The sequence below is a fragment of the Amblyomma mixtum genome, chromosome 5 (assembly GCF_055824585.1).
Source record: "Amblyomma mixtum isolate Tamu chromosome 5, ASM5582458v1, whole genome shotgun sequence".
In the NCBI taxonomy this organism is placed as follows: domain Eukaryota; kingdom Metazoa; phylum Arthropoda; class Arachnida; order Ixodida; family Ixodidae; genus Amblyomma; species Amblyomma mixtum.
The window spans coordinates 158,738,984-158,762,613 of record NC_143016.1 but is presented as its reverse complement, the minus strand read 5'-3'; the positions used below and the strand labels follow the sequence as shown (position 1 = coordinate 158,762,613).

General features: G+C 51.2%; 1 protein-coding gene across 1 annotated transcript in view; it reads right to left on the bottom strand.

The window, feature by feature from the left end:
• Positions 1-23,630, bottom strand: part of LOC149344282 (uncharacterized) — a 527,027-nt gene that overhangs the window by 402,116 nt on the left and 101,281 nt on the right. The window lies entirely within an intron of this gene.

Here is a 23,630-nt window from a genome sequence, read left to right as displayed (position 1 = left end):
CGTTTAACAGCCTCCTCCCATTGTTAACTGCATCGCGTTAATATCCTTCGCAGTGGGAATACACCTCCGTTGCCACGAGCAAGCATTTTGTATCTTTAGTGACCGAAGCCTGCTCCGGAACATGGGCAGCATATCCAGCCCCTAAAAGCGAATGCGCTAAACGACACCTTACTCCCTTTTAACTCCCATATAGGCGTATTGGTGCTTAAGAGTGACACACGTATACAGCCGGGGCCCCCACTGCGGGAAGGCAGGAGGAACGAGTGTCGCAACGTCCGCTGTTCCCTGCGCACTCTCGCGTACAGGCAGCTCCGAGTTCGAAAACTCTGTCCGAGTCTCTATAGTTGGGCACCCCAGCGCGGCTCATCGTGTACCCACCCGTAAACGCAGTGAACCCTGCGCCCCCCCCCCCCCCCCTTCCCCCCCTCTGCGTGTCTTTCTCCATTACCTCCAGTTCTCGCAGTCAAAATCGATCCGGCCCCGCAAAAACTCCGTGCGTGGTTCTTAGCAGAGTATAACTGGAGTTTGCGCCCCGATTGTGTTACCGCCTTCTACTGCGCGCTTCTCTTTGTTGTCTACTTTGTATATAGGTCGTCCTCGCTTCATCCGAATCCTCAGAGGGAGCGCGTCGCTGCCCGAGTCGCCCTCACCGCTGCTCCCCCGCCACCCGTCAGCATCGATTAGCCGCGACCGAAATCGAGGCACGAGCTCGACGCGAGCGCGCTTCTTTCGGGGCTTGGTATAGCGCGAAGCGGATTAAAAATGCACGCCCGTTCCGGCTGCCTTGTCGCAGCCAGCGAGACATGCACTGTGCACGATATGAGAGGGGGGGGAGCGCCGTTGTAAATAATCCTAAAGAGAGAAGAACCCTCGCCCAGCCTGGAAAGCCGAAGAAGCGCCTCCGCTGTCTTTTCCACCCGTCAATATTAACTCGGAAACGCACATTCAATTCCGGAGCTCAACTCCTGAACGACGTATTCTCGTTACCTGCGCGCGACGCCAGCCCCAAGCACGCCTGATTGCGTTTCGGTCAAAAGAGAGACACGTGTTTGCAGAAACAGTGTTCCGTAGGCGTGTGTGTGCATCTTGCTGCTTGGATCTGCGTGCATTCAAACTGAGTGCGCTAAAATGAATTAGAGGACACCACGAGGAGCGAGAAAATATTCCCGTTATGATGAGAAGTATGCCACAGTTGTGGTTAAATGTCGTACCCAAGAATTCTGGACAAAATCATTTTTGAGCGGAAAACCGTTTATGAACGCAATTTTTTTCATATAATGCAAGATTTAACTATAACTATCAATATACTCGTTGATCACCCGACGGCAGTCTTGCATTTCTTATATTAACGTTTTTTCTACCGTAAAAAGGGTTACCCATTGGTTTTCTATGGCAGTGTCAACTGTTCGATGCGATCGATGGAAGCACTTGCTACATATTGGAAGAATAGACCATTATGCTCAATATTTTCATAACTGTATCTTAAAATTTTCTAATTTTCTAATTTTTTGTCCGAGAATGCTGGACATAATTAACTATGAAGAGCCGTGGTAGCGGTATGCATGGTAAGTTAAGTTCAACGTCCCGAAGGGACACATGGGCTATGAGGAATGCTTAAGTGGAGGACTCCGGACTAATTTCGAACACCTCAGTTTCTTTAAAGTGTTGCCTCTGCTGTCCAACCACAGCTTCCAAGTCGCAGCTGGCACTTCGTCATACAAACCCTGCTGAAAAAAAGTTCTATGATGCAATAACCTCATAGATCATTCATCATAGAATATCATACAATCTGTATGTATGATATATCATACAGATTGTATGATGTGTCATACAGATTGTATGATATTCTATGATGAATGATCTATGAGGTTATTGCATCATAGAACTTTTTTTCAGCAGGGAACCTAGGCGAAAATGGAAACAATGCGAAAAAAAGAAAGAAAACCAGGACCTAGGGAGACATAACAATGCGCACTGCAGGAGGTTTGAGTGTTTCTACGTTCTCTCACTTTTCTCACATTTGAATGAACCAGTTCATTTCAATATTGTTTTGAATCTAGCCACATACGACAAAACAAAAACGGTTCAACTTTTAATCCTTCGCCTTCTCATTTTAGGGCACCGCTCTCTGTCAAAGCTCCGCAGAAAACGGTTGCGGCAGCATAAAGAGTCCGGTGATGACGAGCAACGAGGCCGCACCGGTCCGCTCATTCACGACTATACGTAAGTATTTTCGTCCCCTCGCCTCCACCATACCTGCGCGCTCGGGCGATTTGAATGCGCCTTATCGGCCGCCGCGCTCTTCCAGGTCCGTCCGCGCTTCGCGTGGCGGCAAGAAAGAAGGCCGATCTCCGCTTTATCGCCGTCCGACATCGGCTCCACGCGTGAACGGGTCATTGTCGGCGCGCCGCGGCGGACGCGCTGAAAAGTCTTCCCCTCGAGGAGGCGATTCACCGGCGCGCGGGGCGGGGACTAACCCGGCCCGAAGAATGGACGCAGGGGGAGGGGGGGGGGTGGAGATAAGGGGCCACGCAAGAATGTGCGCGCGTCTCGGAAAGACAATGTGGCCGCCTGTGCTCACTTTTGTTGAAATACAAAGAAACGCGCACCGTGCGAGAACAGAAAAACGAAGGAAGAGGGTCCAAAGTCAGCCCTGCAGAAATGGTGCGCCATCTTGCACCTTTTATAGCTTTCTGTTTGAGAAACTCAGATGGAGAAGATGAAGAGAGCGAGCTGGGCAGTTCTAGTTGGAAGTTGTGTGCAGCGTTGTGGAATGACATGCATGTCCGTCCATGGAGGGGGTAAGAAGGACGCGAGCTGCGACGTCCAGTACGCCTACAACAACGCGCAGCTGATTTATTCGAAAGCTGGTTTGCGCAGATCTTTTCGCAGTAAAATTGACAGGTATCGAAGTTCAGCGGGCACTACGCGTTGTGAAGAGCCGTTGTGATATTTACCATTAATGCGGGATGGCGTCAGCTTGAAATACTACCGAACAGAAAAGTAGGCCAATTATGTCCGCTAGTAAGGCCACGACAGCCAGCGAAAGTGATGAGCAAAAATTATCGCAAGCACAGAATAGAACCCACTACGCCGTGCTACTTAAGGGTCAAATAATTTATTTTTTTTTTAGTACGAAACCTACACCGCAGCTTGGTAGGCGAGCCTTATTGTGGAGGGGTCTGGATAAATGCCGACCACGTAGGCCCCTCTTGCGTACACCAAAACCTAATTTCAAACAATTTCGGAAATTCAATCAAACCCGGCAACCCGTACTCAGCAGCTCGACGCAATGCCGCCGGGGCGTTGCGCTAAGCACCCGACATCGCGAGCCCCACTCGTCCGCCGCTGCACGCAACTACCGCGAAAGCGTCGCCGTTTCAGAGGGAGTGGCGCCGACGGAAGGGACAAGCTGGAGGCGCTGTTCCGAGGCGGCCGCTTTTGGAGGCAGACTGCGGGACACCTGCTGCGTTATTCCGCCGAGATTCGCTGCAGTCGGGGCTTTGTCTGACAGCGGACGCGCGAGGCTTGACCCTACGGGGTGACCCTTCGTCTCCGTCCGCTCGCCGGCCGTTCAACTCCACTGAGGCGCGAGTTGTTCTTCGGTCAGCGCTGGTTGACACGGGGACCACGCGGTGACCGATAGGCACATTGCAGAACGCGATAAGAAAGTTCACCAGAAGAGGGGACTATGTTCAGGTGGCCCCCGCTATTCGGTCTCAGATTTCGCACTGACGACATATGAATGCGTATATCATGGAGGACGCGTTCGTGACATACAGCTCCTTTGTAGGCACTGCCGGCTTATAACAGACCGCCTGCAGCCTGAAATTAAGGGGACAGGAGCGTTATCGCACAAGCCAACAGCGTGCCATGATATACACCTGCGAGGAGCCAAGTTTTACACACACGTACACCAATTGCCGAGGTCAGCAACAGCTTTTTCTCCGATCTGCGCGGGAGGAAATGCCGACCGCCGTAACGCGTGGCCACATTGGATATAACGAACTTACCACCTCGGATGTAACGTGGCCTTAGTATGCGACATGGAATATAAGCAACTTTAGTGTGTGTTAACCTAGGATATAACGAACCTCAGCGTGCCAACTTGGATATAACGAACTTTCGTGTGTTGACCTCGAATGTAATGAACTTAGTTTGTTGATTTCGGATATGCCGAAACTAAGTGCACCACCTCAAATATAACGAACTTCAGGGTGTAAACCTTTGATATAACAAACGTTTAGCTGCTAACCAATTCAAGAGGTCCACCGCGGATCGTCTATAGAGTTATTTTTCTTTCATAATAAACCACAGAGAGAGAAAGAGAGAAGTGCCGTAATGCGGGTGCAGTCGGTTACGTAAGAACATGCGGCAGAACCAGCTTCGGTAGATTGAATTAGACGCAAAACGAAATGAGATGACAAAAGCTTACCCGACACGTGGGGATGCCTAGTAGACCGAGCTGGCGACTGCGGTGATCTACCAAATTTCTTGCATCCACAAGACTTCTAGTGCTCTTTGTCGGGACAGCGATGCTGAGAACCCAAGCGACACACCGAAAGGAACCTAGTCGTGAGCCCATATGATGTTACCCGTGCGGCTAGGCATCCTGATAAGCCATAGCCCGTGGAGACACTAAGGGGTGGTTTTTCTCACAGCGTTGTGCCATCGACAGTTGAGCCATAATTGCCCCTGCTTCAGCCGAAAAGAAAACAAACAAATAAGTGCGCGCCGCCAGCAGAACCGACCCGGATTATGCAAAGTACGGCGACACGTCGGAACCGTCAAGAGCAGCGCGTCCGGCACCGCGCCTGCAGCATGGTCGCTGCTCAACCAGGGACGGCGAAGCCAGCGAGGCGATCCGCCGGTGGGAAAAAGGGCCGTTGAACCTCCGCGCGATGCACCTTGTGTCGCCGCTGCTACCACGTGCTGTTTGCTCCCGGGCGTCGTTCCAGAGACACGCCAGCCATATGGCCGGGCATGTGCTCTCGGCACGTGGCCTGCCTTGGAGACGGAACAAGTCCCTCGGCAATACGACCACGGAGCGTGGATGCCAGCCGTTGTCTTCTTTCAGGCGCGCTGTCTAGAGCGTCGCAGTCGTCGTGATCTCGACAGGTCGTGATCGCCGCGTTTCCTTTCAAGCACACAAGAAGAGGAGGAGGAGGAAAGGTCGTTCTTCTTGACGGCGGCGCCTCGTTGGGGAAAGAGCGGAAAGCCGCCGTTCTACGCCCGCCGCAGTTCGTCGGCACGCATGCTCTTTAGAAGACGCCAGCGCTTCTGGTGCGTGGCTACTGCTTCTTCTTCTTCGGGGAGGCAGATGCCGATTGCACAGTTTCGAGAGTTCTTCTCCTCTTCGAGGCGTTGGTGTCCTCTTGACGCGCCCAGATATTGCTACTGGCATGACAATCCATTTGAAATGGTAAGAGGCGATGTTATCGGAAGCTGCTGGCGCCCGCAAACCGGCTGCTGCGTACAAGCTTTAGGCCTGGCCTAGAGCTGTGTGTAAGCCGCGTCACTTGGAATACCATCTTGATTTCGCTCAAGCGACAGGCGACTGCAGCACTTCTGGGATGAGCTTCCACTGCGGCAGAAAAGCGTGCAGTGACGCAAGTGGGAACGGAGGAGTGCGACACGGGGGTATCCTTCACTCAATCGCGATAAGCTACGCCAATGGCGCAGCGACGCTTTGATGATCTGCTCTAGAGGATTGCAATCGTGACATGCAGAAAAAGCTCGCTGTTCATTTTTCATGTCGGCGATTCAGGGATGCATTTTGCCTTGGTTAACGACCAGAAAATATATCGGAGAGAAAAAGTTAGTTTTCTGCAAAGAAATTTAGCTAAGTCAAGAAAGAGTGACGCTCGAGGGTAACCAAGAAGTATTTTCACAGTAAAAAAAAAAAAAAATGGATCTCGGTTCGCCTTTGCCACCAGTCACGAAAGGATCGGAGGTAAAGGAAAAAAAAAATAAAAAGACGCTACACTGTCAACTGGTTCAGCCAACGGCGACAGCCTTTCAGATATTTATCTCATTTTTTGTACGCGTAAAGGCAGCATGAATGCGTAAGGTAGTTTCTCTCTCGCTCTCTTTTTGCTTGCTTTAACGTCGCTGTGCGGGGCCCATCGTACGTCTCCGTCTGGAGACATTTTCCTCTTGTCACTCGTTTATCTTTTTCTTCCGTCCATCTGGCTACCATACCATCTTCGTGAAATGTGAGCAGGCAGCTCTCTTTTTTTTTTAACGAGATATATTGCCTCACAGCATCAATGGGTGAAAGTGTGATGAAGGATACAGTAATGATCAAAGTATTAGGAATAGGTGAGCTGACTGTATGAAGTCCAGTAGTGAGCGATGGTATGGTTCCTGCGTCCAGGCAGTATATAAGGCAGTGCTGCGCGGTGAACGACCCACACATTCATTAAGCGGTGAATGTGGGCTTCAATGTCCTCCCGTTTGCATGTCGGACACCCAGGCCGAGGAAAGAAATCTCGATACTGAGGCCACTTGCGAGTAACGGCAGGTGTGAGGGCAACCCCACCCCTATCCTCCGAAGCGCAACCTCCTCTGCTCGGGTAAAACCGCGAGGGAGGGTTACCGCACACGGAGGGGTTAGAGCACGTGTGGGCAGCTCTTTGAATTGTACAGAACGAACGACTGGGTGGCTATTTATATTCCAATAAGTCCGACCAAAGTGACCTATAGTTGCCAACGGCTTTAGAAACCAGAAAAATTTCATCGCCTTCTTTTGCATAGCTGGCTGCCCACATGACACCGCAATGAAACTAAAAAAGACATTAAGATACGCTTACAATATTTCAGCGCAATTCTCTGAATATCTGAAAGAAACATGCAATCAAATTTTTTTTTTTTTATTCTGGTTATGTTGACGGCAACAGCTTTTTGTGGCAATGAAAGGAAGGCTATACAGGGACGGAGCGTTGGTAGATGTGTTACTAGTAGTTCCGCTGCGTGGCACGTTGCTCGCTGCGCTGCAGTGCTCTAGAACTAGGTGGGCGGCTACTTCGCTAAGTGGCTGATGCAGCTGGCGCCATCTGTGGATTCTTCTTGTAACCGTACACGCGTTAATAATTTGTTGTAATCAAAGAAACTCTTTCCCTCGCGACTCTCTAACGCTGAAAATTTGCCGTTATGCTAAAAATCTGCCCAAACAACGAGCATCATCAATATACTATATTTTAAAATGAAACTATTATCGGCAATAGGGGATTATATTGCGCTGCGTAGGAAGAGAGGGTGTGTTCTGGCTCTAGCTTTGGATGCATCGCAAAAAAAAAAAAAAGGCGCTGAGTGCAGTATGTTCCCAGGCATACTCCCAAGAAGCCACAGGATTGGTAAAAATTTTCCAGGCCATGGGGTGCGCTTTTGAGCAGTTTTTGTTGTCTATGTAGGAAGGGTAGAGTACGTACGTGTCCCGCTGTCCTCGGTAAACACGGATGAAAATGCACGACTGAACAAGTTAGCACTGTCAGTATCTGCGATTATTTAATCAGGCTCGTGTGCGAGTACAATATGGCGGCGCTGTTGTGGATGTATTATTCTACAAAATTTTTCATTGCTGTGACGTACTGTGCTTGGGAAATCATCGTCGAAAAAGAAGTGAGCCTTTTGCGTCACGGATGGGGGCGAGATTAGTTTTTTTTTTTCAGCCGCATGCTACCTAATCCATGCTGAAGTGCTCGGTCTGAATTTGGGTGCGCAGAAAAGATGCTTTTAATTATTTTCTAGCCGTCTACGGGCCTTGTGAACACAAGTCTAGCATTCATGGACAAAAATTCCAATATTTGAGTATAATAAGATACCCTTATGGAAATATTGAAGGCAACGGTCCACTCTTTCGATGTATAGCAAAATATTTCTTTCACAATTTTTCCCTAGATCGCATCGAGCAGTTAAGACTGCGTAGAAAACCAATGGGAACGCTTCTGACGGCAGCAAAAACATTAATAGAGAAAAATAATGCAAGCCTTCCGACGGGAGATCTGCGGTAATATTGATTGTTATAATGAAATCTTACAATAGATGAAAGAATTACGCTCATAAACTCCTCCCTGTTGAAAAATGCTTTTGTCCAGAATTGCCGGGTATGAAAGCTTGAAACGATTCTCATCTAAGGTGCTTTTTAAGGTGAAGTTATTTGTTATTTCATGGGCCTTAGTTTTAAATATGAGTCATTTGTTAGGCTGGTTTGTTAGTATCAGATATAAATACTGGCAGAATCTTCTGCGACATGTGCAGGCTCTGCAGTGAGATGGACGAGACCAAAGTTATAAAATTCATCCAGGAAATACCCTGCTTCAGAGTTAGCAGCCGTTTGGTTGCACAATCAACATTTGCAAAGCGAAAATCGCCGAATAAGAGAATGTGAATTGGAGAGAGCAGCACAATCTTATTAAATTCTGGACAGAAATCAGGATTATTAGGACAACGCTGGACTAACAACTGAAGTTTAATCGAGAAGCGGCCAACCTAGGTCACCAGAAGACGCATGCGTATCAGACTCACTGAACAAAAGAAACAAATACATAAGTGGCAGATCACCCAGGAGTGGATACACGCTCCAACACTGGCAACCAACAAAATACAGATAACAGGCCTATCAATCTTGCACGCGCACACTTCTGCGTCAGTTACAAAATAAAACCTCGCTTAACGACGAAATTTCGAACGAGGTAATAAACGATACTATTGGCATTCATTTCAGAGAGAAGGATCGTAATGCACCACTATTACTTGGAGGGCAGTAGCAGGCGCAAAGCGAGGCTCGGATGACGAGCCAAAGAATTTCGAGGCCGGAAATAAGATCAGTTGGAGCCACGTGGTTGGAGCACACGCCAACTCTTAGCTGGCCTGTATATTAGACCTCTTCTTGCGATAAGTGTCAAAACCAGGCACATTTGTGAGTGTTTGGAGGCTGCTAACGTCGTTACTGAAAAAATATTTTTTTTTTTTTAGAAAGAGATGGCTACTGTCGGATGATGATACAAGGTTGGACACGATGTCAAGTTTCGCAAGCAAACTACGAATGCTAGCGAAAATTAAGAACTCCGGGGCGTGACGAGACGAAGAATTTTTATTTTGGTACAAAGAAACGATAGCTACATGATTTTTTTAATGTTTCTGAAGATATGTATTAGTAATACCGCCTGGGGCCAATGGAGAAGGTTCTGAAGGGGAGGGCAGGGTCTGATTTATCCGCGCAAAAACAATACGGCACTTCTTAGGAGCGGTGAATACGAGACTCCTCCAGCCCTCCCGTTACACGCGGGCCCACCACGCCAGCGATCACGAGGCGCCCCGCATAAGACTCGCTCCCCGGTTCACGCAGTGAGCGCAGAGCAAAACAATGCATGGGGGGCTGCCACGCTGACTGGGGATCGGCTGCACATTCATTCTGAAGCCTGTCATAATACAGAGACACCGCGGCCCAAGATATTCGACGCTCCGGCACATAAACTACGCGTTCACGAGGTATGCCCGCATTCGGACTCCGAACTTCTCAACTCCCCAAGACTCGGCATCACGCGGCCAGCCAACGGGCGAGAACTTCCGAGGAGAACGTGATCCGCTGGCGGGCGCGCTGCTGAAAGGACCAAGCTTCGACCCAGGCTCATTCTAGAGACCAACGAGAGACGCCGACGGAACAAGGCGCGTCAGCGAGGCCCTCCCACGCTCTGCAGATCCACACAACCTCCTTAAGTTTTAATAATCCAGTCTGCTTTATTAGCGTATCCGGCTAAGTTCTAATAAGCCAGTTTGTTTCTAATGAATCCGGCCACCTCACTGCTGACACAGATATTTCCGCACCGCATTGCACCATTTGTGCTCGAGCTATATTTGCACAAATTCGAGATAGTTCGAACGAACACCTGCGGTCGCTAGCTGGGCTAAGCGAGCCGGTTCCAATAGCGAACCGTCTCGTGCATATACGCCCAGGTCCCCCGGTGTTCATCGTGCCCGGAGCATGTGAACGCACGGCAGGTTTCCTAGACATGTGATACACGCCCGCACAACCGCACCGCCGCGATACTGCAGCGCCTCATATTTTGTGCACAGGCAGTGCGTCGCTGTGTGCGATGCAGAAAACGAAAGAAGTGGGAAGAGAGAACAGGCGGTGGATTCATACAGGCCGCCGCCAGAGCAGAGAGAGACTGCAAAGAGGAGGAGGAGGAGGAGGAGGAGGCACGCAGACAAAAGCGAAGCGCCGCGCGTGATATACGAGCTGGCCGACCTTGGCACGAGCGCGGAGCTGCCGAGGAAAGGATGGTAGTGGTTGTGGCGGCGGCGGTAGTGGAGTGGGGCTGCCGCCGAAACGTGGTTCACACGCAGCCGCCGCGCCGCTTTCCGGCCGACGCCCGAGCGAGGAACGCGCATACCGCGCTTCCCTGAGGTCGGAATCTGTCGAGGAACCCGGTAGCAGGTGCTGAGGCGGCCGCCGCTGCTTTCCTCGCCATTGCGGTTCGTTTCTTTCTCCTCGCGGTTTCCATTTCTTGTTCTTCTCCCGTCGGATACAGCTCCCTTGCCGGCGGAGGCCCCTGCAGTCTCGCGGGGCTCGGGTATAAAAAAAAAGGCAGAAAGCTTGGCCGCGAGGAAGGCGGAATTCGCTTGGCGCTGGAGCGTGAACGCGGGTCTGGCACGACGGCCCAGCTCGCGCTATGACGGCCGCTCGCGTCCCGTGGCAGCGCCTGTAGTATATATACACTGCTCCTGTACCGGACGCCTCGTCTCAGGTGCTGGCGTCTAGGAGGAAAATCAGGTGGAAGAAAGCGGCGCGAGCGGAATGACCCTTGGCGCGGGTTACAAAGAGGGCGGCGTTACGTGCGCGCAATGCAGCGCCTCTGCCACCGTGTTGGGAGACTGCACCGGCACCGCGGCGACCGGCCGGAAGGAATACTCGATGGAAGAAACACAGGAGGTATCACAATCTACTGTAAGGCGATGCATATTTGACATTTCGGTCATGTATTTTGTCATGTCTATGTCAATGACAGACCTGGACTTCTTTAACAGCTGCTCCCGGACGAAACGCTTTCACCTCTATGTTCAATGTTTTGGAGAATCACACCGGGATACATTCATTCGTATCACTCCAACACACAGAGCAGAGTTCCTCTTTATGCGCCACTTTCCGTGCAGCTGTGGATCTTAGCGGACTGGTGCAGGCCATTCCCCTTGGGTTCGAAGGCCAGATATAGATATGCGATCTGCGGTCGTTGCTATGAGATGGACGTCCGCCAAGCGTGGCTTCAAGCCAATAGGTCTAGAGGTCCGCAGGCATTATATTGGCATCAGTTATGCGGTGTCCCCGTCGTCTTCACATTACATATACCTTGTCACTCGAGGGTATATTGACCTGAAAGAGTGCAGGGTAGGGGTCGATCCCATATAACGCGCCCTATCCATGTTCACTAATAAGCCGATTCGTTCCGTGGCCTTAGGCAGGCTGCATTTCCTTGCTCTTCTCTACTCCGCCTTACGGCTTTCCAAACCGCACAAGAAAACTCTGTGGCGCCCAGTGGTACCACAAGCGGTGCGGCCAAGTTTGTTCCTGCTGATGCCGTTCCATGGACGAAGGCTGTTTGTGCAAGCCTTGAAGAGTTGAAGAGCTGTCGTTCGAGCCGGGCACCTAACCTGTTCTGCTCTGCTCGCCAAGCTCTTTCTTATCGCGCGAGCAGAAGCGGTGGCGCTACAAGTCTGAATCTTAGGCACAGTTCTTCCTGTGGCTGACAACACAGGCTCTGCTCGGTAGGGTACCGGGTCATACATCAAACGGTATTACAGGTGCCCTATGCCTTCAAACAACTAAACTCGCCCACTTCTTTCATTTAGAGAACAAATGATAACTCCTTCTGATTGATGTTGACGCACCAGGGGTATAGCTCCACCCGGCGCGTCCCCCCTTCCTCCTTCATGCCGCCTCGCACGTGCACCCCTTCTTTTGTCCTCGTGTGGCGCCCCTCTCCACCGCCACACCTGCACCCCTCTCAGTACTGAAGTGAGCGGCGCAAAAATGTCCAAGGCTTTTGCTGAGGCTGCGTGTTTTCTTCTTCGTAATGATGCGTAAGCCATTAGTATGTTTATGCTTATCTTTATGGGGGTTCAACGCCCCAAAACGACTAATGCTATGAGGGACGCCGCAGTGGAGGCGTCCGGAAATTTCGACCACCTGGGATTATTTAACGTGCACTGACATCGCACAGCACCCGGGTCTCTAGAATTTCGATGTAGGCGAAATGCTAGAGGCCCTTGCACTGTGCTATGTGAGTGCACGTCAAAGAACCAACATGGATTACCAAACGGTATTTTCCCAAGACCGCTAAATAATCTATAATCGATTTGCATTCTCGTGCTCTTTCGGTTTAGATTTCAACAGTCGAACGATGACTGTGACGTCAACGCCTGATTATAAGTCACGTGAGGCATGAAAAAATCGCTACTTCGTCGCATTAATTCACTACAATGCTGAAGCCAGCCTGCCTCAAGAGACGGAATGACAACAAATGTAGAAGCAGCGGTTACATTCCAGTTTTTCCATGCATCACGTGACCTATACGCACACGTTGACGTCACATTCATCATTCGGCTGTTGAAACCGCAACCGAAACAGCATGGCAGAAAAACTCGATTAAAAATTACTTAGTGGTCGTATAGCAAGTGGTGATTCATACATAGTAGCTTCTTTGCGTCATTGCAGACAAGAAAGCATGCCACCAAAGTTAGGTACCTATACTCCTTTAAGCGTAAGCAGAATGCTAAATCACCCAGTTTCGGAACTGTGCGAAAGATGGCATAGAATCCCTGAGGTGAGGCACGCTAGATTTTCACACGTTTTTAAATCTGCATCTCACAGCCACGCATATCCCTCTGCACTGCACAGCTTACCTGTGGTACAGGTACAACCTCAGCTGGACCACAAGGAAAACTGCACACGTGTTTCGAAAGCAGGTATAGTGGACAGCCTTTCCCAAAAGTTTAGACCCAGAAAAGTTATGCTGAGCGGCTCATTATGCATTGGCAGCGTTCTAACTTTCTTTAAGGTGAGAAGAACACTCCTCCTCACCCGTCTGGAAGTTTGGGCCTCCATATAAGGGCCCGACAACACGATTTAGAAGTCGAGGCCTCTTCTGACGAAGTCGAGCATGCATGGCCGAGTAGGCAAGAGTATAGTTTGGTTAGGTTTATTGGGGTTTAACGTCCCAAAGCGACTCAGGCTATGAAGGGCACCGCGGTGAAGGGCTCTGAAAATTTCGACCACCTCGGGTTCTTTAACGTGCTCAGACACTGCACAGTACACGGGCCTCTAGAATTTCGTCACTATCGAAATTCGGCCGCCGCGGCTGGTATCGAACCCGCGTCTTTCGGGTCAGCAGCCGAGCGCCGTAACCAGTGAGCCACCGCGGCGGGGCCAAATAAGAGTATAGGTTATCATTATTATTCAGCTCAGCCTGGGAAAACAGCAAGTTGTGGAAGATGATGAGCGGCTTGGTAAAATTGTCAGGCTGAGGTTGATAGATTGAAAACAATTTTGGATTCTCTCAAGCGGCTCCACCCGTCGTTTCGCGCAGCTGTAAACTATCACCCTTGTTTTTGAACTACTATTTCGCATTCAGTGCCAGCACATTTGCAGAACAGTGGATGTGAAATTGCCCGAGACGCTTCGTAGTTCAGTGTAGTTAAACAGAAAATGCACAGAATCCAGGGGCGGTCCAGATGTGTCGACCTCGCCAAACTGCGGAGAGAATTGAGTTCGCGCTCGTGTCACTACACGCGCGTTCAAACTAGAGGCAGTCCGTGTCATTTCCTATGCCCACAGGGCGAAGGCATTAGTCGTGGAATTCATCCGGCAACAATCGACCATAGTAATCCAACGCCGAAGCGATCGAGCTCCTTCCTTTCTTAGGCGAGAGAATCAGGGTTTGAAAGGTACGCTTTTACCAGCCTCGTTAGACTGCGCGTCCACTCCGCCACCTAACGATACTGCGTTCAAAACTGAGTGAACAGCGCGCACGCCTACTCGCTCTGCCTGCAGTCTGGTCACGTACTCCGCAGGGGCACTCCATCGAAAGCGGAGACGGTGGCTCGCATTCCGGCAGAACCGTGTAAACCTAGACGCGCTCGCTCGCGCGGCCGCACGGGCCCGAAAGGGAAGCATAGCTTACGCAAACAAAAGACTCAGACGCGCGAGCGGCGAAGTTGGACCCGAGAGAAGGAAGACGGCGAGTACGGCGCGCGGCGGGAGGAAAGCACGCGAGAGCGGTGTGGCGAGAACACGGAGACTCTTTTCACACGCGTCGGCGATATGCGCGCCTGCGTGCAGCACGGATGGCTGGACGGGAAGAGGGAGAGGACTCAGCGTCAGAGAGAGGGCGCGCGAATTCCTCCCGGCGCGAGGGGGGGGGGGGGGGGGGGGGGGGGGAGTAGGCGTTCGGACGGAACTTCGGCCTATCTCCGTGGCTTCGGTATGGCAGAAACGGCGGGCGCTGCCGAAGCACCGGCATAGTCAAGAAACATCGCTGATGCGTGCGCATGGATACTGGAACGGTTCCAGCGCCCTCACGAGAGAGGGGTGCCTGAATGCGGGTTACTGCTCCTTTCATTCGCAAGTCGTACCCGCAGCTATGGCTCAGTGGTTAGCGCACTGGGCTGCTGATTCCGATGACGCGGGCTGAAACCTGACTGCAGCGGCCGCGTTTCGATGCAGGCGAAACACAAATGGCGCCCGTGTGCTGTGCGATGTCAGTGCACGTTAAACATACTTAGGTGGTCGAAATTATCCCGAAACTTTCCACTATGGCGCCTCTTTCTTTCACTCACCATCCTCCACTCCCTCCCGGCGTGGTTGAGGTGGTCACCGACATGTGAAACAGTCGTCGCAGCTTTCATTTCCTCAACACCAATTTTCTCTCTTACTGCGGCCTTAGCCGGTTTGTTTTTAACTTCCAGCGGTGGTAATAAATGTGAAAAGTATCAAAATCGCCCAGGTGTTTGCTTCTAAGCCATGTGGTGGGGCTCTTGCAGTATCCATGCAAGTGCAACGTTTCAGACGTTCGTCTTATCTTCGAGGGATTTGGAGCTCTGTTAATGGATAACGAGCCGTACAGAACGGACCAGAAGGAAGCACCTTCGTTTCCTTTAGTTCTGACCAGAGCTGTACATTGTCGACGAAAACATCAGACATTAGAAAGTTAAAGAGATGACGAATACGCGGAAAGAACGGAGTTCCCAAGGGCATTCTAGCCCAAGGAATTTGCCCAGAAAAACAAACGAACACGAGGGAAGCATCGCAGCATCGAAAGACCTCGGAGGGGTTTGCCTTCGAAGGACTCCATGTTTGCGAGCTCACGCGCGGAGCGGCCTCTCGAATATCAACAAACACGGCGCGTCCTCTCGCGCCCTACAACAAGGACGGTTTTTCTAAAGTGCGAGGGTGTGCATTCATTTACTTTCTTTTTCTCTCTCTCGCTTACTCGTGGCAAGACGCCCGAGCCCTATATAGCTAGGATCGAAGAGGCGATGCAAGGGACGCCGCAGCAGACACCATGCATGTTTCATGCTAGCCCTTTCACTAAACGGCGCATCCAGCACGCGTGTTCGGAGGCAATTGGAGCCCGCGAGTGCTGCTGCCGCTGCGGATCCCCTGACGTCACATGCTATAGGCGCGCACAAGCTGCAGGCGCGTTTGCCAGCCGAAAGCGGAGTCCGGTGTCGGCGCGACAACACGAAGCAGTACCCGGGCCTCGTGGGAGGAGAGTCTACTAACTAACAGCGCCCTCTTTCAAACGGCAGCTCGACAGAAAATCTTTTCACGAGACCGTGTCTTTCAGTGGTATCGTCGGCTTGAAACAATCAAAGCAATCACTGAGTCACTGAGGACCAGGTGCGTATCCAGGAAAGCCCTAGCCAACCCCCCCCCCCCCCCCCCCCCCCCCACCCCCCCCCCTCCACCGACCCTCATTTTTACTTGGCAGTGTTCAATCAACTGCCAGCCCTCTTCTCTAGCTAAAAGAAATTACCTTGGGCTACTCCCGAAAAAAATTTCTAGCTACGTGCCTGCTGAGAACAACTCTATTAAATTATTGTTCGCAGCAAAAGGTGATTCTCTCGTCTGGCTATGCTGAAGTTTGCCGGGCAGCAAAGGAAAATTCGAAAAGTCGATTCAAACTCGCGGCGTCCTTACCGGAAAGAAAGGGTTGCCACAGTTTTCAAGTGAATCGAGGTGAAACGTAGCCTCCGGGATCTGCCCTTCAAATCGGCGCTGACGCGTGCATTTCACTTGCGAAATCAGCCGGCGATGGCGCCACCTGTATTTCTCTGTTTAGTCTTTCCTAGGTTATAAAAGCTCCGTAATAAAGGCTTATAAAAGCGGTACACTATTGATATACGTAAATATTTACTTGTGCTCAGTGTACCTTAAGGATATCGGTCCGTGCATGCTTCTTCCGCTTGGCATGGGCGTCATCTCCCAGCCGAGCAGTGAAAATGTCCAGTTAATAACAAGAAAGTCTGCACTTCTTGTTCAGATAGAAAAAAGAGAGGGAGGGAAGGTGAAGGGAGAGAAGTTCTGCAAACAGTCTAGTTTAGTTAATTGGGGTTTAACGTCCCAAAGCAACTCAGGCTATGAGGTTCGCCGTAGTGAAGGGCTCCGGAAATTTCGACCACCTGGGGTTCTTCAACACGCACTGACATCGCCCACTACACGGACCTCTGGAATTTCGCCTTCATCGAAATTCGGCCGCCGCGGCCGGGATCGAACCAGCGTCTTTCGGGTCAGCAGCCGAGCGCCTTAACCACTGAGCCACCGCGGCGGGGGCAAACAGTCCTATAGGACTAACTGGACTATAGGCATAACTGTGCCTTGAGCGTCACGTACGGGAATATAATACAAAATCTTCCGTGCCTAAGTAATGACAGACGTTACGATAGCCGGCTAGGATTGAGTTTCGCGTAAACATTACGGTATGCGCAGCTTCTTCGGAATAAACGAAGTATTACGCAATCCTAGCCTTATAGGCCTTATACAGACAACGGCAGAGAGACATCGCAATGCTGTCATTAACAAAAATCCGCATCGTGAAGCAGGAACTCACTTCAGAAAAATTTTCAAGGGCTCTCCAAGGTTCATCTTTATCTAGCCGATATAATTCTTGCAAATGAGTATAATCACCCAGGTAATTTGCTGGGGAATAAAAAAAATGTTATATGCTCATTTAAAAATGCGGATTTGTAACACAGCGCAAAGCCCCAGCTGTTTCAGCCAACGGTTCTTCTCCCCCAGCTAACACGCCCAGCCTACTCAGGAGCCGTGTTGGACCAGGCCCCGACGAATGAGCATTTCAAAGAGCGGAGATGCGCCAGCAAAGCCTCTTTAACGCGTTAGAAGTAGCTTTTATTGTTTGTTTAGCAGAAACTGCAGTGCGTCGGAATGTTGACCGTCCCGCACGCCGTCGAATACCGCCGCCATCGCGATACAGTCCAGAAGCATGTCCAGACGCAGCGAACAACCATGTCTACACTCTGATACACGAGCACTGCATGCTGCGGCTTCCGCGGTCCATTTTTCATCGCGGCCTACGCTGCGCGACGTAACGAGGTACGAATGATCGGCTTCCCGCCTTGCGCAGGAACGAACCTTTCCCGGTGAGGTAACACCAGCTGTGAACACGTACAAGCGATAGAAAAAGAAAGAAAGAAAGAAAGGAAGAAAGAAAGAAGGGAAGAAAGAAAGAGGGAAAGGAAGAAAGAAGGGAAGAAAGCAAGAAAGAGGGAAAGAAATGAAGAAAGAAGAAAGAAAGAAGGAAAGAAAGAAAGAAATAAATAAATAAAGACAGAAAGAAAGAAAGAAAGAAAGAAAGAAAGAAAGACGTGTACAAGCGGCAGGAAAAACAGGAAAGAAAGGAAGAATACGGGAGCCAGTGTTACAGATGATTTCCCCTCATGCTGTACGCAGTTATTATTGGGCCCCCTTTCGTCCGTTCTCAGATGTGGCCGATCACCTTGTTCGACATCGGTTACTCGCTCTTAGCAAAGGACTCGTTCTGCAGCGCAATAAAGTGGTGCTCTTCAGTGCCGCGGCAATGACGGCAGCATCCCCCTCCCCCCCCCCCTTTTTTTCGGGAACAGTTCCCTTCACCGATAAACCAAGGTTCTACCTGAGCCCCAACGCTTGCAGGGCTCGGCCGGTTTCGCCTAAACCTCGTGCCTAACTATGCAGGACGCCCAGAATGAACCCAACTGACGAAACCGGCGCGTACATGCGGGGGCGTCCTTATGTTAGGAGCAAGGTTACGCCTCCCGTCGAGATAACGAGTAGCCAGCCTCTCCCCTGCTACATACCTTACGCTACTGCTATCGACTTCCTTCTGTCTCACGTGCCCCGCTCCGTCTATCCGGGCACCCTTTATTTCTCTACCTTTCTTCTCCTTCTTCGTTCTTTCTCTTTCACTTCGTCCTCGTGCCTCGCACTCGACTCTTTCACTCCTTGTGGAGCTTTCCTTTTTTTTTTTATCCCGCGACGCGGTAAACGGGTTCTCAGCGTTGAATGGCTTCCCGGGTCCATAAAGGACTGCTGCGTCGTTAAGGTTTCCAATGGCGCATAGACGGGGCACCAATCGCAGTTGGCGACGCCGCCGCCTACGCGGCTCGTGCCGCCGCCGCTGGCGTTGCCGCAGCCCGCATTCTCCGGCGCAGCGAAGCGCCGCGCGCTCGGTGGCAACGATACGCGCCAGCGATGCCGTTTATGGGCGAAAAAAAAAAAAAACCAAGAAACTCACAAACACGAGACTAACGCACACAGAGTAGTTGAAATGCACAGCGCCGCTAAAGGAGAAAAAACACACACAGGCACACCTCGAGAAATAACGGCTTCCAGAAGCTCCCGCTATAACAGCCATTCGAGTGTAGGCCTTTAGGCGGAGAAGTTGATTTTTAAGGGGCCCGCTACGCGGAGGTGGAGAGGTCTGAAACGCGCTTTATTTCCATCCGGCGCGGAGGAAAGAACGGTGGAACGAGACAGAGAGGAGAAAATGGAATGAACAGCATGCCATCGTGAATGACTCCGAGAACCGCGCATTCAGATCTGCCGCCCTCTTGTACGGAAAAGGCAAGGGGCGTGGCAGTGCAGAAAAGGGGGGGGGGGGGGGGGGGGCGCACCCATTGTGATCAAGTGAAATACGAGAATGGCCGATTGAACGAGTCTGGGAGAGCGTGCGCGGGCGCATTCAATTAAAGAGACCGCGGGAAAGAGGGTGTCTGGGCGCGCTGCTTTGACAACGTGCCTAATAATGCGACCCGCCGCGTAAGCTCCGTTCATTGCTTGCTTTCATCTAGCCTCACTAAGCCACTCAACGCTGGATCAAGTGGCATCAATTAAAGAGGTTGCGCCGCAAATATACTGACCGATCCGGTCGTTTTCTTCCTTTCCTGTTTCGCCACGAAATTACGACAAGTCGTGCGTCATTAACATGACCCTTGTTAATGTCGATGACTACAATCGAACCATGGCAGTTGTTTATGCGGACCAAATAGTTTCCTTGTATGTACGCCTCGTTAACACGAAGACTCGGTGTATGAGCAGTGAACAGAGAGCCTTTTGGGGCTCACGCATTATTGTTCCCTTAAAGTGGACAGCGGGATGAGAATGCAAGCTAAGCAATACACATCAGCAGACTTTTATCCCTATATAGGTTTCGTTAAAACATCCCTGTTGTTTTTCTTCACGATTTGTTGTTATGGATGACTGACTATAAGGACAGTTTTGTTCGGAGACCAACTTATCTATATTAATGACTGTTTAACCACAGTAACTTATAGATAACGTTTATCGCAGCTGCGCAACTGCGTTGAACCGATTTACCTTTGGCAACCTATCCACGGGGCACACGGTTGGCGATGCTTTCCCATGCCGAGGATTAAAACGCAAAAGCAGCCCCAGCACGAAATGTCATTCTCGCAAAAGGTCCTCCGCCTGTACACTCAAAACAGAAAGGAGTAAAAACGAAGTAAGCTGTACTCTAGCGCACTGCCTTTAAGTGAGGGCGCTCAAGCCGTCGGGTAGATTTCCACCACTTAACATGCGCAATACTTAAGGTTGCCAACAGAAACAGATTCCCTTTTCAAACGTGCGAATTTCTAGCAGTTACGAAGGCTTTAACCGAGGTTTGAACCTCCTCTCTTTGCTAACCTCAAGACCTCCGGTGCTTAAAAGCCTCATTCCATTGCTAACTACATCCAGAATGCTTTGGAGTAGGAAAAAACTACCGGGGGCACTTAAGTCTCCTCATGAGCTATGAATGCAAAAACATTGTGCACGACTGCTGTTTCCGTTCGTTTGCTTGTTCTTTGAGAGCTTGTGTAACTTAGTTCGCGTTGGTCACCAAACCGCACTCCATTCGGAGCTCAGTGGGTTAATGCTCATGTATGCAGCAGTGGTCATTCTGTACTGGACACTCATACATGGCAGCGCAGTGGAGCTGCGGTTAAGAGATGCGCCGCTGCAGGTGGCTATTTCTATCACAGCCACCAGTAGGAATTGTACAACCCATGCTGTTCTTCCCGAGCGACTTCTCGCACAGCTGGCGAGGCGCCCTTCCGAACTTACCCGAACTTACCCAAGTTACTTTATGCACAGAAAGTTTGGACATTTCTTGTATCACGCATTAATGTACCTCCACTGCCAATAGCAAGCGTTCCGTATACTCAGTGATCGAAATCTACTCCGAAACTTGGCCAGCATACCCTGCCACTAGAGGGGAGTCCGCTAGAGGACAGCTTGACTTTGACTCCACATAGGTTTATTAGCGGTTAGAGTGTAGGCACTGCAGCGAAGCGTCTGTACAGTTATGAAGAAATGAATACGGACGTGCAGGTACGGCCATAATATTAGAGAACGCGCTCTGGTCTTTGATATCGTCGTTTGAAATAAAAAAATACGACAAATAAAAAAGTAGACAAAATATGATGTAAATCAAATAAAAAGTTTGTCCTGTTGATGCGAAGCAAATTACAGTTTTATTGTACGAATGATCAGGAGAGGGTCTCTATGGCGGCGACCATAAGCAGCCCCAGACACTCGCCGGAGGCACCGGGCACCCTCCTTCCCCATTCTCCTAAAACACAGCGCCACCATCATCTCTCTCCCGTCGCTCTCTCCTCGCTGACGATAACCCCTTTGTACACTCCCGCTGGCAAATTGCCACCGCCCGGGGTCCGCGGCGAAAGAAAGCCAATTAGGCCACCACCGCCTCGCACAACCTGCATGCGCGACAAAGGCAACGTGGCGGACGTTCACAACGGCAGCACAGCGCGTCGTCCCTACGGGGCAATTCTTTGAGAGCGCCGCGTGCTAATGCGAGCCGCAATCTCGCGGCGGCCACAAGAGTGCGTGCTCGGATCGCGCTTTTAATCCTTCGAAACGAGTAAACCGACCGAATGAAACTCGCAGAGGATGTCGGAGCAGGAAGGGGAGCGATGACTGGGAGTGCATCGAAATAACAACTTTAACACGCATCAGCACAAGCAGCTGTTTCAAGCCAGGAAGGCGCAGAACATGTTGCTTGGCTTAATGATTTGTTGCTTATTATTAATTGTAGATGGGGGAGAGGTGCGTAAACAATGTTTTTTTTTTTTTTGTTCGAAATTTCAGCACTGTTTTTAGAGACGCGACCATACTGTGCAGATGGCCGTGGTTACCGAATCCATAATACACTCATTTGAGGCTTGTGTTGCATAAGATGCGCATGCATTGAAGTCCTCACAAAGGCCGTTGCGCCAATAGTGAACTTCAGAGGTAGCAACCGTCCCTGGTCCATGTACCTCTACAACGCTCAGTCCTGACCACGTCTTCACTGAACAGGAAGCAGAGCTCTGGACAGTTTCCGGTAGCACGGAACAAAACGTCAACGCCATACGGCACGGAAAAAGCCGCTGTACAACGAACCAGAAAAGCGGCGACGACCTCAACGTCATTTGGCCGACGCTATGTTACACAAACATTGCAGCGTAAGGCCGCTCGCTGATAACTCAGCGGTCAGTGCGGCGCTCGGCCGATCGGCGGCAACAGCGTTAGATGCGGACGTTCTGCGGGCAAGCTGCGCTCCGCGGCTCGACAGCGCCAGAGCGAAGGGCAAAACAAATCTACATGGAAATGGAGGCGAAGGCCGGTTAGCGTCATCGACAGAGCGCGGGTTCCGGCCCGCAGCCATCTGCGTCGGCGACACACTAATCCTGCGCGCCGCCGCCCAGTGGCCGAAACCCCACACGCAGGCCGCAGTGGCACCAAGCGAGCCGAGTCGGGTGCTTAGGAGGAGGAGGCCGAGCAGTGAGGAGCGGCAAATCCCCGGACGCGTCGGTCGAGGACGTCGCGTGCGAAGCGAGAAAATGGGCCCAACCACGGGTCCGCGTTTATCGTTGTTTTATTCGGCCGCCATAAGCCGGGAGCCCGGGCAGCGTGTTCACGCGTGGCGCCAAATCCGAGCGCGGCAAACGCTGTCCGGCTGGGAGACGCCGAGCGTGCCAAGCTGCGGCAGTAAGCGAGGAATCTGGCGCCAAGTGGCCCTGCTTCGCGAACGTGAGCCTGGCAATTGTCGCGCACAGAGCGCGCGGTAACGCGAACGCTTTCGTGTGCGGACCGCGTTGTCGCGTGGACTCGGTACAAATCTAGAATAACAGCTACTGAATTGCGGCGACGAAACTCTGTGCACTGTCGGAATGCAGCTGAAAAATTCTGTCACTGCAGAGAAGAATTCCCGATAGCGAGGCGGCGCCGTTCAGAACCGCCTGCTCGCCTCGTAAGCGCGTGAGAATAGAACGTCTGTGGGAGCTTTCGCCTGGCCCTTCTACCTACTACTGCAGTGTCGCAGAAAGTTATGGCAGTGTAGAGGCGAGACAGTGACATATTACGCTAAAAGTGCAAACAGCGCCTTAGATTTAGATAACAGTAATCCTACTCACTAAACGAGCGCACGAAGGAAGGCCATAAAGCGTCGAAGTAACTTACGGTTATCTCGTTCGCCGTGGCGTCACCTAGAATATTGTTAACGAACACGCCGTCCTACGCCTTCACATAGGGGCAGATCTGCCAATGATGCCTCTCACACCTATCGCCCAGTATGGCCTTTTCACAGGTGGTCTGAACTTATGCCTTCAAAGCCTACTGTTTCCGTCAGACAACCTTATAATTTGGCAAGGGTGCGGTCGTTAAACAATTTTCTGTTTCGCCTCGCGCGGCCAGACAGGCATCCTAACACCTTCTCGCGCTGCGAGGCTAGTTGTACCCCGAAGGACCACGGTCTGGCGCGTGGGAATGTCTGCCGGGCTCGGCAGTGTTCGCCACGATACAGCCAGCCTCTCACTTGTGCGGAATGTCCAGCGACTTGTACGCCACACGCAGTTTTTCCATCTGCCGACGACCACATCTGATAGCGAATTCGCTGCACTGGCGTCCTATAGGAACAAGTTCGCACAGGACAGCTGCAGTGCTCGTTACATTTTGATTATATCGTTTTTAGCATGCGCCTTCCTGAAAGGCGCTGTGCTTTATGGCTTCAGTGCAGAACGCTGCTCCGTTTCAGCTGCATCACAGCAGGCCCCCGAAGGCCAAGCTTCCGAGGCAC